This window comes from Procambarus clarkii, unplaced genomic scaffold (genome assembly GCF_040958095.1).
Source record: "Procambarus clarkii isolate CNS0578487 unplaced genomic scaffold, FALCON_Pclarkii_2.0 HiC_scaffold_142, whole genome shotgun sequence".
Classification (NCBI taxonomy): domain Eukaryota; kingdom Metazoa; phylum Arthropoda; class Malacostraca; order Decapoda; family Cambaridae; genus Procambarus; species Procambarus clarkii.
The window spans coordinates 32,398-46,576 of record NW_027189175.1 but is presented as its reverse complement, the minus strand read 5'-3'; positions in this window follow the sequence as shown (position 1 = coordinate 46,576).

Below are 14,179 nucleotides of genomic sequence, written 5' to 3'. Positions count from 1 at the left end.
CTATTGAGCCTCTGCACGACTCTCTTGAGCCTCTGCATCACCCTCTTAAGCCTCTGCATCCCTCTTTTAAGCCTCTGCATCACTTTCTTAAGCCTCTGCATCCCTTTCATGAGCCTTTGCATCTCTCTCTGGAGCCTCTGCATCCCTCTCTTGAACCTCTGCATTCCTCTCTTGAGCCTCTGCGTCCCTCTCTTAAGCCTATGCATCACTCTCTTATGCCTCTGCATCACTCTCTTGAGCCTCTGCATCCCTCTCCTAAGCCTCTGCCTCACTCTCTTAACCCTCTGCATCACTCCCGTAAACCTCTAAATCGCTCCCTTGAGCCTCTCCATCCCTCTCTTGAGCCTCTGCATCAATCTCTTAAGCCTCTGCATCACTCGCGTAAGCCTCTGCTTCCCTCTCTTGCGCCTCTGCATCCTTCACTTGAGCCTCTGCATCCCTCTCCTGAACCCCTGCATCCCTCTCTTGACCTCTGCATCCCTCTCTTGAGCCTCTGCATCCCTCTCTTAAGCCTCGGCATCACTCTCTTAAGCCTCTGCATCACTCTCGTAATCCTCTGAATCACTCTTTTGAGCCTCTCCATCACTCTCTTGAGCTCCTGCATCCCTCTATTGAGCCTCTGCACGACTCTTTTGAGCCTCTGCATCACCCTCTTTAGCCTCTGCATCCTTCTTTTAAGCCTCTGCATCAATTTCTTAAGCCTCTGCATCCCTCTTATGAGCCTCTGCATCCCTCTCTTGAGCCTTTGCATCACATGCTTAAGCCTCTGAATCAATCACTTGAACCTCTGCATCCCTCTCTTGAACCTCTGCATTCCTCTCTTAAGCCTCGGCATCCCCCTCTTAAGCCTCTGCATCACTCTCTAGAGCCTCTGCATCACTCTCTTTAGCCTCTGCATCCCTCTTTTGAGCCTCTGCATCCCTCTCTCAAGCCTCTGCCTCACTCTCTTAAGCCTCTGAATCACTCTCTCAAGCCACTGCTTCCCTCTCTTGAGCCTCTGCATCACTCTCTTGATCCACTGCATCACTCTCTTGAGCCTCTGCATCACTCTCTTGATCGTCTGCATCACTCTCTTGAGCCTCTGCATAACTCTCATAAACCTCTCTATCACTCTCTTTAGCCTCTGCATCACTCTCTTGAGCCTCTGCATCACTCTCTTAAGCCTCTGCATCCCGCTCTTGATCCTCTGCATCACTCTCTTGAGCCTCTGCATCACTCGCGTAAGCCTCTGCATCCCTATCTTGTGCCTCTGCATCCTTCACTTGAGCCTCTGCATCCCTCTCCTGAACCCCTGCATCCCTCTCTTGACCTCTGCATCCCTCTCTTGAGCCTCTGCATCCCTCTCTTAAGCCTCGGCATCACTCTCTTAAGCCTCTGCATCACTCTCGTAATCCTCTGAATCACTCTTTTGAGCCTCTCCATCACTCTCTTGAGCTCCTGCATCCCTCTATTGAGCCCCTGCACGACTCTTTTGAGCCTCTGCATCACCCTCTTTAGCCTCTGCATCCTTCTTTTAAGCCTCTGCATCAATTTCTTAAGCCTCTGCATCCCTCTTATGGGCCTCTGCATCCCTCTCTTGAGCCTTTGCATCACATGCTTAAGCCTCTGAATCAATCTCTTGAACCTCTGCATCCCTCTCTTGAACCTCTGCATTCCTCTCTTAAGCCTCGGCATCCCCCTCTTAAGCCTCTGCATCACTCTCTAGAGCCTCTGCATCACTCTCTTTAGCCTCTGCATCCCTCTTTTGAGCCTCTGCATCCCTCTCTCAAGCCTCTGCCTCACTCTCTTAAGCCTCTGCATCACTCTCTCAAGCCACTGCTTCCCTCTCTTGAGCCTCTGCATCACTCTCTTGATCCACTGCATCACTCTCTTGAGCCTCTGCATCACTCTCTTGATCGTCTGCATCACTCTCTTGAGCCTCTGCATAACTCTCATAAGCCTCTCTATCACTCTCTTTAGCCTCTGCATCACTCTCTTGAGCCTCTGCATCACTCTCTTAAGCCTCTGCATCCCGCTCTTGATCCTCTGCATCACTCTCTTGAGCCTCTGCATCATTCTCTTGAGCCTCTGCATCACTCTCTTGAGCCTCTGCATCACTCTCTTAAGCCTCTGCCTTTCTCTCTTGAGCCTCTGCATCACTTTCTTGAGCCTCTGCATCCCTCTCTGTAGCCTCAGCATCCCTATCTTGAGCCTCTGCAGCACTCTCTTGAGCCTGTGCATCACTCTCTTAAGCCTCTGCATCACTCTCTAGAGTCTCTTCATCACTCTCTTCAGCCTCTGCATCCCTCTCTCGAGCCTTTGCATCACTCTCTTGAGCCTATTCATCCCTCTCTTGAGCCTCTGCATCCCTCTCTTAAGCCTCTGCATCACTCTCTTAAGCCTCTGCATCACTCTCTTAACCCTCTGCATCACTCCCGTAAACCTCTGAATCACTTCCATGAGCCTCTCCATCCCTCTCTTGAGCCTCTGCATCACTCGCATAAGCCTCTGCCTCACTCTCTAAAGCCTCTGCATCACTCTCTTGAGCCTCTGCATCACTCTCTTAAGCCTCTGCATCACTCTCTAGAGTCTCTGCATCACTCTCTTCAGCCTCTGCATCCCTCTCTTGAACCTTTGCATCACTCTCTTGAGCCTATTCATCCCTCTCTGGAGCCTCTGCATCCCTCTCTTAAGCCTCTGCATCACTCTCTAAACCCTCTGCATCACTCCCGTAAACCTCTAAATCACTCTCTTGAGCCTCTCCATCCCTCTCTTGAGCCTCTGCATCACTCTCTTAAGCCTCTGCATCATTCGCATAAGCCTCTGCATCACTCTCTTAAGCCTCTGCATCACTCTCTTGAGCTCCTGCATCCCTCTATTGAGCCTCTGAACGACTCTTTTGAGCCTCTGCATCACCCTCTTTAGCCTCTGCATCCTTCTTTTAAGCCTCTGTATCACTTTCTTAAGCCTCTGCATCCCTTTCATGAGCCTTTGCATCTCTCTCTTGAACTCCTGCATCCCTCTTATGATCCTCTGCATCCCTCTCTTGAGCCTTTGCATCACATGCTTAAGCCTCAAGAGAGGCTTCAGAGCCTCTGCATCACTCTCTTATGCCTCTGCCTCACTCTCTTAAGCCTCTGAATCACTCTCTTGAGCCTCTGCACCACTCTGTTGACCCCCTGCATCCCTCTCTTGAGCCTCTGCATCACTCTCTTGAGCCTCTGCATCACCCTCTTAAGCCTCTGCATCACTCTCTTGAGCCTCTGCATTCCTCTCCTAAGCCTCTGCCTCACTCTTTAAAGCCACTGCATCACTCTCGTAAGCCTCTGAATCACTCTCCTGAGCCCCTGCATCCCTCTCCTAAGCCTCTGCCTCACTCTTTTATGACTCTGTATCACTCTCTTCAGCCTCTTCATCCCTCTCTTGAGCCTCTGCAACACTCTCTTCAGCCTCTGCATCACTCTCTTAAGCCTCTGCATCCCTCTCTTTAGGCCTCTGCATAACTCTCTCGAGCCTCTGCATCACTCTCTTGATCCTCTGCATCATTCTCGTAAGCCTCTGAATCAATCTCTTGAACCTCTGCATCCCTCTCTTGAACCTCTGCATTCCTCTCTTAAGCCTCGGCATCCCCCTCTTAAGCCTCTGCGTCACTCTCTAGAGCCTCTGCATCACTCTCTTTAGCCTCTGCATCACTCTCTCAAGCCTCTGCTTCCCTCTCTTTAGCCTCTGCATCCCTCTCTTGAGCCTCTGCATCCCTCTCTTAAGCCTCTGCCTCACTCTCTTAAGCCTCTGCATCACTCTCTCAAGCCACTGCTTCCCTCTCTTGAGCCTCTGCATCACTCTCTTGATCCACTGCATCACCCTCCTGAGCCTCTGCATCACTCTCTTGATCGTCTGTATCACTCTCTTGAGCCTCTGCATAACTCTCTTGAGCCTCTCTATCACTCTCTTTAGCCTTTGTATCACTCTCTTGAGCCTCTGCATCACTCTCCTAAGCCTCTGCATCCGCTCTTGATCCTCTGCATCACTCTCTTGAGCCTCTGCATCATTCTCTTGAGCCTCTGCATCACTCTCTTGAGCCTCTGCATCACTCTCTTAAGCCTCTGCCTTTCTCTCTTGACCCTCTGCATCACTCTCTTGAGCCTATTCATCCCTCTCTTGAGCCTCTGCATCCCTCTCTTGGGCCTCTGTATCACTCTCATAAGCCTCTGCATCACTCTCTTAACCCTCTGCATCACTCCCGTAAACCTCTGAATCACTCCCTTGAGCCTCTCCATCCCTCTCTTGAGCCTCTGCATCACTCTCTTAAGCCTCTGCATCACTCGCATAAGCCTCTGCATCACTCACTTAAGCTTCTGCATCACTCTCTTCAGCTTCTGTATCCCTCTATTGAGCCTCTTCATCATTCTCTTAAACCTCTGCATCACTCTCTTGAGCTTCTGCATCACTCTCTTGAGCCTCTGCATCCCTCTCTTAAGCCTCTGCATCACTCTCTTAAGCCTCTGCATCACTCTCTTTAGCCTCTGCATCACTCTCTTGAGCCTCTGCATCACTCTCTTGAGCCCGTGCATAACTCTCTTAAGCCTCTGCCTTTCTCTCTTGAGCCTCTGCATCACTTTCTTGAGCCTCTGCATCCCTCTCTGGAGCCTCAGCATCCCTCTCTTGAGCCTCTGCAGCACTCTCTTGAGCCTCTGAATCACTCTCTTAAGCCTCTGCATCACTCTCTAGAGTCTCTGCATCACTCTCTTCAGCCTCTGCATCCCTCTCTTGAGCCTTTGCATCACTCTCTTGAGCCTATTCATCCCTCTCTTGAGCCTCTGCATCCCTCTCTTGAGCCTCTGCATCACTCTCTTAAGCCTCTGCATCACTCTCGTAAGCCTCTGCATCACTCTCTTAACCCTCTGCATCACTCCCGTAAACCTCTGAATCACTCCCTTGAGCCTCTCCATCCCTTTCTTGAGCCTCTGCATCACTCTCTTAAGCCTCTGCATCACTCTCGTAAGCCTCTGCATCACTCTCTTAAGCCTCTGCATCACTCCTGTAAACCTCTGAATCACTCTCTTGAGCCTCTCCATCACTCTCTTGAGCCCCTGCATCCCTCTATTGAGCCTCTGCACGACTCTCTTGAGCCTCTGCATCACCCTCTTAAGCCTCTGCATCCCTCTTTTAAGCCTCTGCATCAGTTTCTTAAGCCTCTGCATCCCTTTCCTGAGCCTTTGCATCTCTCTCTTGAACTCATGCATCCCTCTTATGAGCCATTGCATCCCTCTCTTGAGCCTCTGCATCCCTCGCTTGAGCCTCTGCATCCCTCTCTTAAGCCTCTGCATCACTCTCTTAAGCCTCTGCATCACTCTCGTAAGCCTCTGAATCACTCTCTTGAGCCTCTGCATCCTTCTCCTGAGCCTCTGCATCACTCACTTCAGCCTTTGCATCCCTCTCTTGAGCCTCTGCAGCACTCTCTTGAGCCTCTGCATCACTCTCTTAAGCCTCTGCATCACTCTCTAGAGTCTCTGCATCACTCTCGTCAGCCTCTGCATCCCTCTCTTGAGCCTTTGCATCACTCTCTTGAGCCTATTCATCCCTCTCTTGAGCCTCTGCATCCCTCTCTTAAGCCTCTGCATCACTCCTGTAAACCTCTGCATCACTTTCTTGAGCCTCTCCGTCACTCTCTTGAGCCCCTGCATCCCTCTATTGAGCCTCTGCACGACTCTCTTGAGCCTCTGCATCACCCTCTTAAGCCTCTGCATCCCTCTTTTAAGCCTCTGCATCACTTTCTTAAGCCTCTGCATCCCTTTCATGAGCCTTTGCATCTCTCTCTTGAACTCCTGCATCCCTCTTATGAGCCTCTTCATCCCCTCTCTTGAGCCTTTGCATCACATGCTTAAGCCTCTGCATTCCTCTCTTGAGCCTCTGCATCACTCTCTTAAGCCTCTGCATCCTTCTCTTGTGCCTCTGCATCCCTCACTTGAGCCATTGCATCCCTCTCTTGAGCCATTGCATCCCTCTCTTGAGCCTCTGCATCCCTCTCTTGAGCCTCTGCATCACTCTCTTAAGCCTCTGCATCCCGCTCTTGATCCTCTGCATCACTCTCTTGAGCCTCTGCATCATTCTCTTGAGCCTCTGCATCACTCTCTTGAGCCTCTGCATCACTCTCTTAAGCATCGGCCTTTCTCTCTTGAGCCTCTGCATCACCTTCTTGAGCCTCTGCATCCCTCTCTGTAGCCTCAGCATCTTTCTCTTGAACCTCTGCAGCACTCTCTTAAGCCTCTGCATCACTCTCTAGAATCTCTGCAATCACTCTCTTCAGCCTCTGCATCCCTCTCTTGAGCCTTTGCATCACTCTCTTGAGCCTATTCATCCCTCTCTTGAGCCTCTGCATCCCTCTCTTGAGCCTCTGCATCACTCTCTTAAGCCTCTGCATCACTCTCTTAACCCTCTGCATCACTTCCCGTAAACTCTTGAATCACTCCCTTGAGCCTCTCCATCCCTCTCTTGAGCCTCTCATCACTCTCTTAAGCCTCTGCATCACTCGCATAAGCCTCTGCATCCCTCTCTGGAGCCTTCAGCATCCCTCTCTTGAGCCTCTGCAGCACTCTCTTGAGCCTCTGCATCACTCTCTTAAGCCTCTGCATCACTCTCTAGAGTCTCCGCATCACTCTCTTCAGCCTCTGCATCCCTCTCTTGAGCCTTTGCATCACTCTCTTGAGCCTATTGATCCCTCTCTTGAGCCTCTGCATCCTCTCTTAAGCCTCTGCATCACTCTCTTAACCCTCTGCATCACTCTCGTAACCTCTAAATCACTCCCTTGAGCCTCTCCATCCCTCTCTTGAGCCTCTGCATCACTCTCTTAAGCCTCTGCATCACTCGCGTAAGCCTCTGCATCACTCTCTTAAGCCTCTGCATCACTTTTGTAAACGTCTGAATCACTCTCTTGAGCCTCTCCATCACTCTCTTGAGCTCCTGCATCCCTCTATTGAGCCTCTGCACGACTCTTTTGAGCCTCTGCATCACCCTCTTAGCCTCTGCATCCTTCTTTTAAGCCTCTGCATCACTTTCTTAAGCCTCTGCATCCCTTTCATGAGCCTTTGCATCTCTCTCTTGAACTCCTGCATCCCTCTTATGAGCCTCTGCATCCCTCTCTTGAGCTTTTGCATCACATGCTTAAGCCTCTGCATCCCTCTCATGAGCCTCTGCATCACTCTCTTAAGCCTCTGCATCCTTCTCTTGTGCCTCTGCATCCCTCACTTGAGCCATTGCATCCCTCTCTTGAGCCATTGCATCCCTCTCTTGAGCCTCTGCATCCCTCTCTTGAACCTCTGCATTCCTCTCTTGAGCCTCTGCATCCCTCTCTTAAGCCTATGCATCACTCTCTTATGCCTCTGCATCACTCTCTTGATCCACTGCATCACCCTCCTGAGCCTCTGCATCACTCTCTTGAGCCTCTCTATCACTCTCTTTAGCCTTTGTATCACTCTCTTGAGCCTCTGCATCACCTCTCCTAAGCCTCTGCATCCCGCTCTTGATCCTCTGCATCACTCTCTTGAGCCTCTGCATCATTCTCTTGAGCCTCTGCATCACTCTTTTGAGCCTCTGCATCACTCTCTTAAGCCTCTGCCTTTCTCTCTTGACCCTCTGCATCACTCTCTTGAGCCTATTCATCCCTCTCTTGAGCCTCTGCATCCCTCTCTTGGGCCTCTGCATCACTCTCATAAGCCTCTGCATCACTCTCTTAACCCTCTGCATCACTCCCGTAAACCTCTGAATCACTCCCTTGAGCCTCTCCATCCCTCTCTTGAGCCTCTGCATCACTCTCTTAAGCCTCTGCATCACTCGCATAAGCCTCTGCATCACTCTCTTAAGCCTCTGCATCACTTTTGTAAACCTCTGAATCACTCTCTTGAGCCCCCCGTCACTCTCTTGAGCCCCTGCATCCCTCCTATTGAGACTCTGCACGGCTCTTTTGAGCCTCTGCATCACCCTCTTTAGCCTCTGCATCCCTCTTTTAAGCCTCTGCATCACTTTCTTAAGCCTCTGCATCCCTTTCATGAGCCTTTGCATCTCTCTCTTGAACTCCTGCATCCCTCATATGAGCCTCTGCATCCTCTCTTGAGCCTTTCCATCACATGCTTAAGCCTCTGCATCCCTCTCTTGAGCCTCTGCATCACTTCTCTTAAGCCTCTGCATTCTTCTCTTGTGCCTCTGCATCCCTCACTTGAGCCATTGCATCCCTCTCTTGAGCCATTGCATCCCTCTCTTGAGCCTCTGCAACCCTCTCTTGAGCCTCTGCATCCCTCTCTTAAGCCTCTGCATCACTCTCGTAAGCCTCTGAATCACTCTCTTGAGCCTCTGCATCCCTCTCTTGAGCCTCTGCATCACTCTCTTCAGCCTCTGCATCCCTCTCATGAGCCTCTGCATCACTCTCTTGAGACTCTGCATCACTCTCTTGAGCCTCTGCATCCCTCTCTTAAGCCTCTACATCATTCTCTTGAACCTTTGCATCACTCTCTTCAGCCTTTGCATCCCTCTCTTAAGCCTCTGCATCACTCACTTAAGCTTCTGCATCACTCTCTTCAGCTTCTGTATCCCTCTATTGAGCCTCTCATCATTCTCTTAAACCTCTGCATCACTCTCTTGAGCTTCTGCATCACTCTCTTGAGCCTCTGCATCCCTCTCTTAAGCCTCTGCATCACTCTCTTAAGCCTCTGCATCACTCTCTTTAGCCTCTGCATCACTCTCTTGAGCCTCTGCATCACTCTCTTGAGCCCGTGCATAACTCTCTTAAGCCTCTGCCTTTCTCTCTTGAGCCTCTGCATCACTTTCTTGAGCCTCTGCATCCCTCTCTGGAGCCTCAGCATCCCTCTCTTGAGCCTCTGCAGCACTCTCTTGAGCCTCTGAATCACTCTCTTAAGCCTCTGCATCACTCTCTAGAGTCTCTGCATCACTCTCTTCAGCCTCTGCATCCCTCTCTTGAGCCTTTGCATCACTCTCTTGAGCCTATTCATCCCTCTCTTGAGCCTCTGCATCCCTCTCTTGAGCCTCTGCATCACTCTCTTAAGCCTCTGCATCACTCTCGTAAGCCTCTGCATCACTCTCTTAACCCTCTGCATCACTCCCGTAAACCTCTGAATCACTCCCTTGAGCCTCTCCATCCCTTTCTTGAGCCTCTGCATCACTCTCTTAAGCCTCTGCATCACTCTCGTAAGCCTCTGCATCACTCTCTTAAGCCTCTGCATCACTCCTGTAAACCTCTGAATCACTCTCTTGAGCCTCTCCATCACTCTCTTGAGCCCTGCATCCCTCTATTGAGCCTCTGCACGACTCTCTTGAGCCTCTGCATCACCTCTTAAGCCTCTGCATCCCTCTTTTAAGCCTCTGCATCAGTTTCTTAAGCCTCTGCATCCCTTTCCTGAGCCTTTGCATCTCTCTTAAACTCATGCATCCCTCTTATGAGCCATTGCATCCCTCTCTTGAGCCTCTGCATCCCTCGCTTGAGCCTCTGCATCCCTCTCTTAAGCCTCTGCATCACTCTCTTAAGCCTCTGCATCACTCTCGTAAGCCTCTGAATCACTCTCTTGAGCCTCTGCATCCTTCTCCTGAGCCTCTGCATCACTCACTTCAGCCTTTGCATCCCTCTCTTGAGCCTCTGCAGCACTCTCTTGAGCCTCTGCATCACTCTCTTAAGCCTCTGCATCACTCTCTAGAGTCTCTGCATCACTCTCTTCAGCCTCTGCATCACTCTCTAGAGTCTCTGCATCACTCTTCAGCCTCTGCATCCCTCTCTTGAGCCTTTGCATCACTCTCTTGAGCCTATTCATCCCTCTCTTGAGCCTCTGCATCCCTCTCTTAAGCCTCTGCATCACTCCTGTAAACCTCTGCATCACTTTCTTGAGCCTCTCCGTCACTCTCTTGAGCCCTGCATCCCTCTATTGAGCCTCTGCACGACTCTCTTGAGCCTCTGCATCACCTCTTAAGCCTCTGCATCCCTCTTTTAAGCCTCTGCATCACTTTCTTAAGCCTCTGCATCCCTTTCATGAGCCTTTGCATCTCTCTCTTGAACTCCTGCATCCCTCTTATGAGCCTCTTCATCCCTCTCTTGAGCCTTTGCATCACATGCTAAGCCTCTGCATTCCTCTCTTGAGAGTCTGCATCACTCTCTTAAGCCTCTGCATCCTTCTCTTGTGCCTCTGCATCCCTCACTTGAGCCATTGCATCCCTCTCATGAGCCATTGCATCCCTCTCTTGAGCCTCTGCATCCCTCTCTTGAGCCTCTGCATCACTCTCTTAAGCCTCTGCATCCCGCTCTTGATCCTCTGCATCACTCTTGAGCCTCTGCATCATTCTCTTGAGCCTCTGCATCACTCTCTTGAGCCTCTGCATCACTCTCTTAAGCCTCGGCCTTCTCTCTTGAGCCTCTGCATCACTTCTTGAGCCTCTGCATCCCTCTCTGTAGCCTCAGCATCCTCTCTTGAACCTCTGCAGCACTCTCTTAAGCCTCTGCATCACTCTCTAGAATCTCTGCATCACTCTCTTCAGCCTCTGCATCCCTCTCTTGAGCCTTTGCATCACTCTCTTGAGCCTATTCATCCCTCTCTTGAGCCTCTGCATCCCTCTCTTGAGCCTCTGCATCACTCTCTTAAGCCTCTGCATCACTCTCTTAACCCTCTGCATCACTCCCGTAAACCTCTGAATCACTCCCTTGAGCCTCTCCATCCCTCTCTTGAGCCTCTTCATCACTCTCTTAAGCCTCTGCATCACTCGCATAAGCCTCTGCATCCCTCTCTGGAGCCTCAGCATCCCTCTCTTGAGCCTCTGCAGCACTCTCTTGAGCCTCTGCATCACTCTCTTAAGCCTCTGCATCACTCTCTAGAGTCTCCGCATCACTCTCTTCAGCCTCTGCATCCCTCTCTTGAGCCTTTGCATCACTCTCTTGAGCCTATTGATCCCTCTCTTGAGCCTCTGCATCCCTATCTTAAGCCTCTGCATCACTCTCTTAACCCTCTGCATCACTCTCGTAAACCTCTAAATCACTCCCTTGAGCCTCTCCATCCCTCTCTTGAGCCTCTGCATCACTCTCTTAAGCCTCTGCATCACTCGCGTAAGCCTCTGCATCACTCTCTTAAGCCTCTGCATCACTTTTGTAAACGTCTGAATCACTCTCTTGAGCCTCTCCATCACTCTCTTGAGCTCCTGCATCCCTCTATTGAGCCTCTGCACGACTCTTTTGAGCCTCTGCATCACCCTCTTTAGCCTCTGCATCCTTCTTTTAAGCCTCTGCATCACTTTCTTAAGCCTCTGCATCCCTTTCATGAGCCTTTGCATCTCTCTCTTGAACTCCTGCATCCCTCTTATGAGCCTGCATCCCTCTCTTGAGCTTTTGCATCACATGCTTAAGCCTCTGCATCCCTCTCTTGAGCCTCTGCATCACTCTTTAAGCCTCTGCATCCTTCTCTTGTGCCTCTGCATCCCTCACTTGAGCCATTGCATCCTCTCTTGAGCCATTGCATCCCTCTCTTGAGCCTCTGCATCACTCTCTTAAGCCTCTGCATCACTCGCGTAAGCCTCTGCATCACTCTCTTAAGCCTCTGCATCACTTTTGTAAACGTCTGAATCACTCTCTTGAGCCTCTCCATCACTCTCTTGAGCTCCTGCATCCTCTATTGAGCCTCTGCACGACTCTTTGAGCCTCTGCATCACCCTCTTTAGCCTCTGCATCCTTCTTTTAAGCCTCTGCATCACTTTCTTAAGCCTCTGCATCCCTTTCATGAGCCTTTGCATCTCTCTCTTGAACTCCTGCATCCCTCTTATGAGCCTCTGCATCCCTCTCTTGAGCTTTTGCATCACATGCTTAAGCCTCTGCATCACTCTCTTGATCGTCTGCATCACTCTCTTGAGCCTCTGCATAACTCTCATAAGCCTCTCTATCACTCTCTTTAGCCTCTGCATCACTCTCTTGAGCCTCTGCATCACTCTCTTAAGCCTCTGCATCCCGCTCTTGATCCTCTGCATCACTCTCTTGAGCCTCTGCATCATCTTGAGCCTCTGCATCACTCTCTTGAGCCTCTGCATCACTCTCTTAAGCCTCTGCCTTTCTCTCTTGAGCCTCTGCATCACTTTCTTGAGCCTCTGCATCCCTCTCTGTAGCCTCAGCATCCCTATCTTGAGCCTCTGCAGCACTCTCTTGAGCCTGTGCATCACTCTCTTAAGCCTCTGCATCACTCTCTAGAGTCTCTTCATCACTCTCTTCAGCCTCTGCATCCCTCTCTCGAGCCTTTGCATCACTCTCTTGAGCCTATTCATCCCTCTCTTGAGCCTCTGCATCCCTCTCTTAAGCCTCTGCATCACTCTCTTAAGCCTCTGCATCACTCTCTTAACCCTCTGCATCACTCCCGTAAACCTCTGAATCACTTCCATGAGCCTCTCCATCCCTCTCTTGAGCCTCTGCATCACTCGCATAAGCCTCTGCCTCACTCTCTAAAGCCTCTGCATCACTCTCTTGAGCCTCTGCATCACTCTCTTAAGCCTCTGCATCACTCTCTAGAGTCTCTGCATCACTCTCTTCAGCCTCTGCATCCCTCTCTTGAACCTTTGCATCACTCTCTTGAGCCTATTCATCCCTCTCTGGAGCCTCTGCATCCCTCTCTTAAGCCTCTGCATCACTCTCTAAACCCTCTGCATCACTCCCGTAAACCTCTAAATCACTCTCTTGAGCCTCTCCATCCCTCTCTTGAGCCTCTGCATCACTCTCTTAAGCCTCTGCATCATTCGCATAAGCCTCTGCATCACTCTCTTAAGCCTCTGCATCACTCTCTTGAGCTCCTGCATCCCTCTATTGAGCCTCTGAACGACTCTTTTGAGCCTCTGCATCACCCTCTTTAGCCTCTGCATCCTTCTTTTAAGCCTCTGTATCACTTTCTTAAGCCTCTGCATCCCTTTCATGAGCCTTTGCATCTCTCTTGAACTCCTGCATCCCTCTTATGATCCTCTGCATCCCTCTCTTGAGCCTTTGCATCACATGCTTAAGCCTCAAGAGAGGCTTCAGAGCCTCTGCATCACTCTCTTATGCCTCTGCCTCACTCTCTTAAGCCTCTGAATCACTCTCTTGAGCCTCTGCACCACTCTGTTGACCCCTGCATCCCTCTCTTGAGCCTCTGCATCACTCTCTTGAGCCTCTGCATCACCCTCTTAAGCCTCTGCATCACTCTCTTGAGCCTCTGCATTCCTCTCCTAAGCCTCTGCCTCACTCTTTAAAGCCACTGCATCACTCTCGTAAGCCTCTGAATCACTCTCCTGAGCCCCTGCATCCCTCTCCTAAGCCTCTGCCTCACTCTTTTATGACTCTGTATCACTCTCTTCAGCCTCTTCATCCCTCTCTTGAGCCTCTGCAACACTCTCTTCAGCCTCTGCATCACTCTCTTAAGCCTCTGCATCCCTCTCTTTAGGCCTCTGCATAACTCTCTCGAGCCTCTGCATCACTCTCTTGATCCTCTGCATCATTCTCGTAAGCCTCTGAATCAATCTCTTGAACCCTGCATCCCTCTCTTGAACCTCTGCATTCCTCTCTTAAGCCTCGGCATCCCCTCTTAAGCCTCTGCGTCACTCTCTAGAGCCTCTGCATCACTCTCTTTAGCCTCTGCATCACTCTCTCAAGCCTCTGCTTCCCTCTCTTTAGCCTCTGCATCCCTCTCTTGAGCCTCTGCATCCCTCTCTTAAGCCTCTGCCTCACTCTCTTAAGCCTCTGCATCACTCTCTCAAGCCACTGCTTCCCTCTCTTGAGCCTCTGCATCACTCTCTTGATCCACTGCATCACCCTCCTGAGCCTCTGCATCACTCTCTTGATCGTCTGTATCACTCTCTTGAGCCTCTGCATAACTCTCTTGAGCCTCTCTATCACTCTCTTTAGCCTTTGTATCACTCTCTTGAGCCTCTGCATCACTCTCCTAAGCCTCTGCATCCCGCTCTTGATCCTCTGCATCACTCTCTTGAGCCTCTGCATCATTCTCTTGAGCCTCTGCATCACTCTCTTGAGCCTCTGCATCACTCTCTTAAGCCTCTGCCTTTCTCTCTTGACCCTCTGCATCACTCTCTTGAGCCTATTCATCCCTCTCTTGAGCCTCTGCATCCCTCTCTTGGGCCTCTGTATCACTCTCATAAGCCTCTGCATCACTCTCTTAACCCTCTGCATCACTCCCGTAAACCTCTG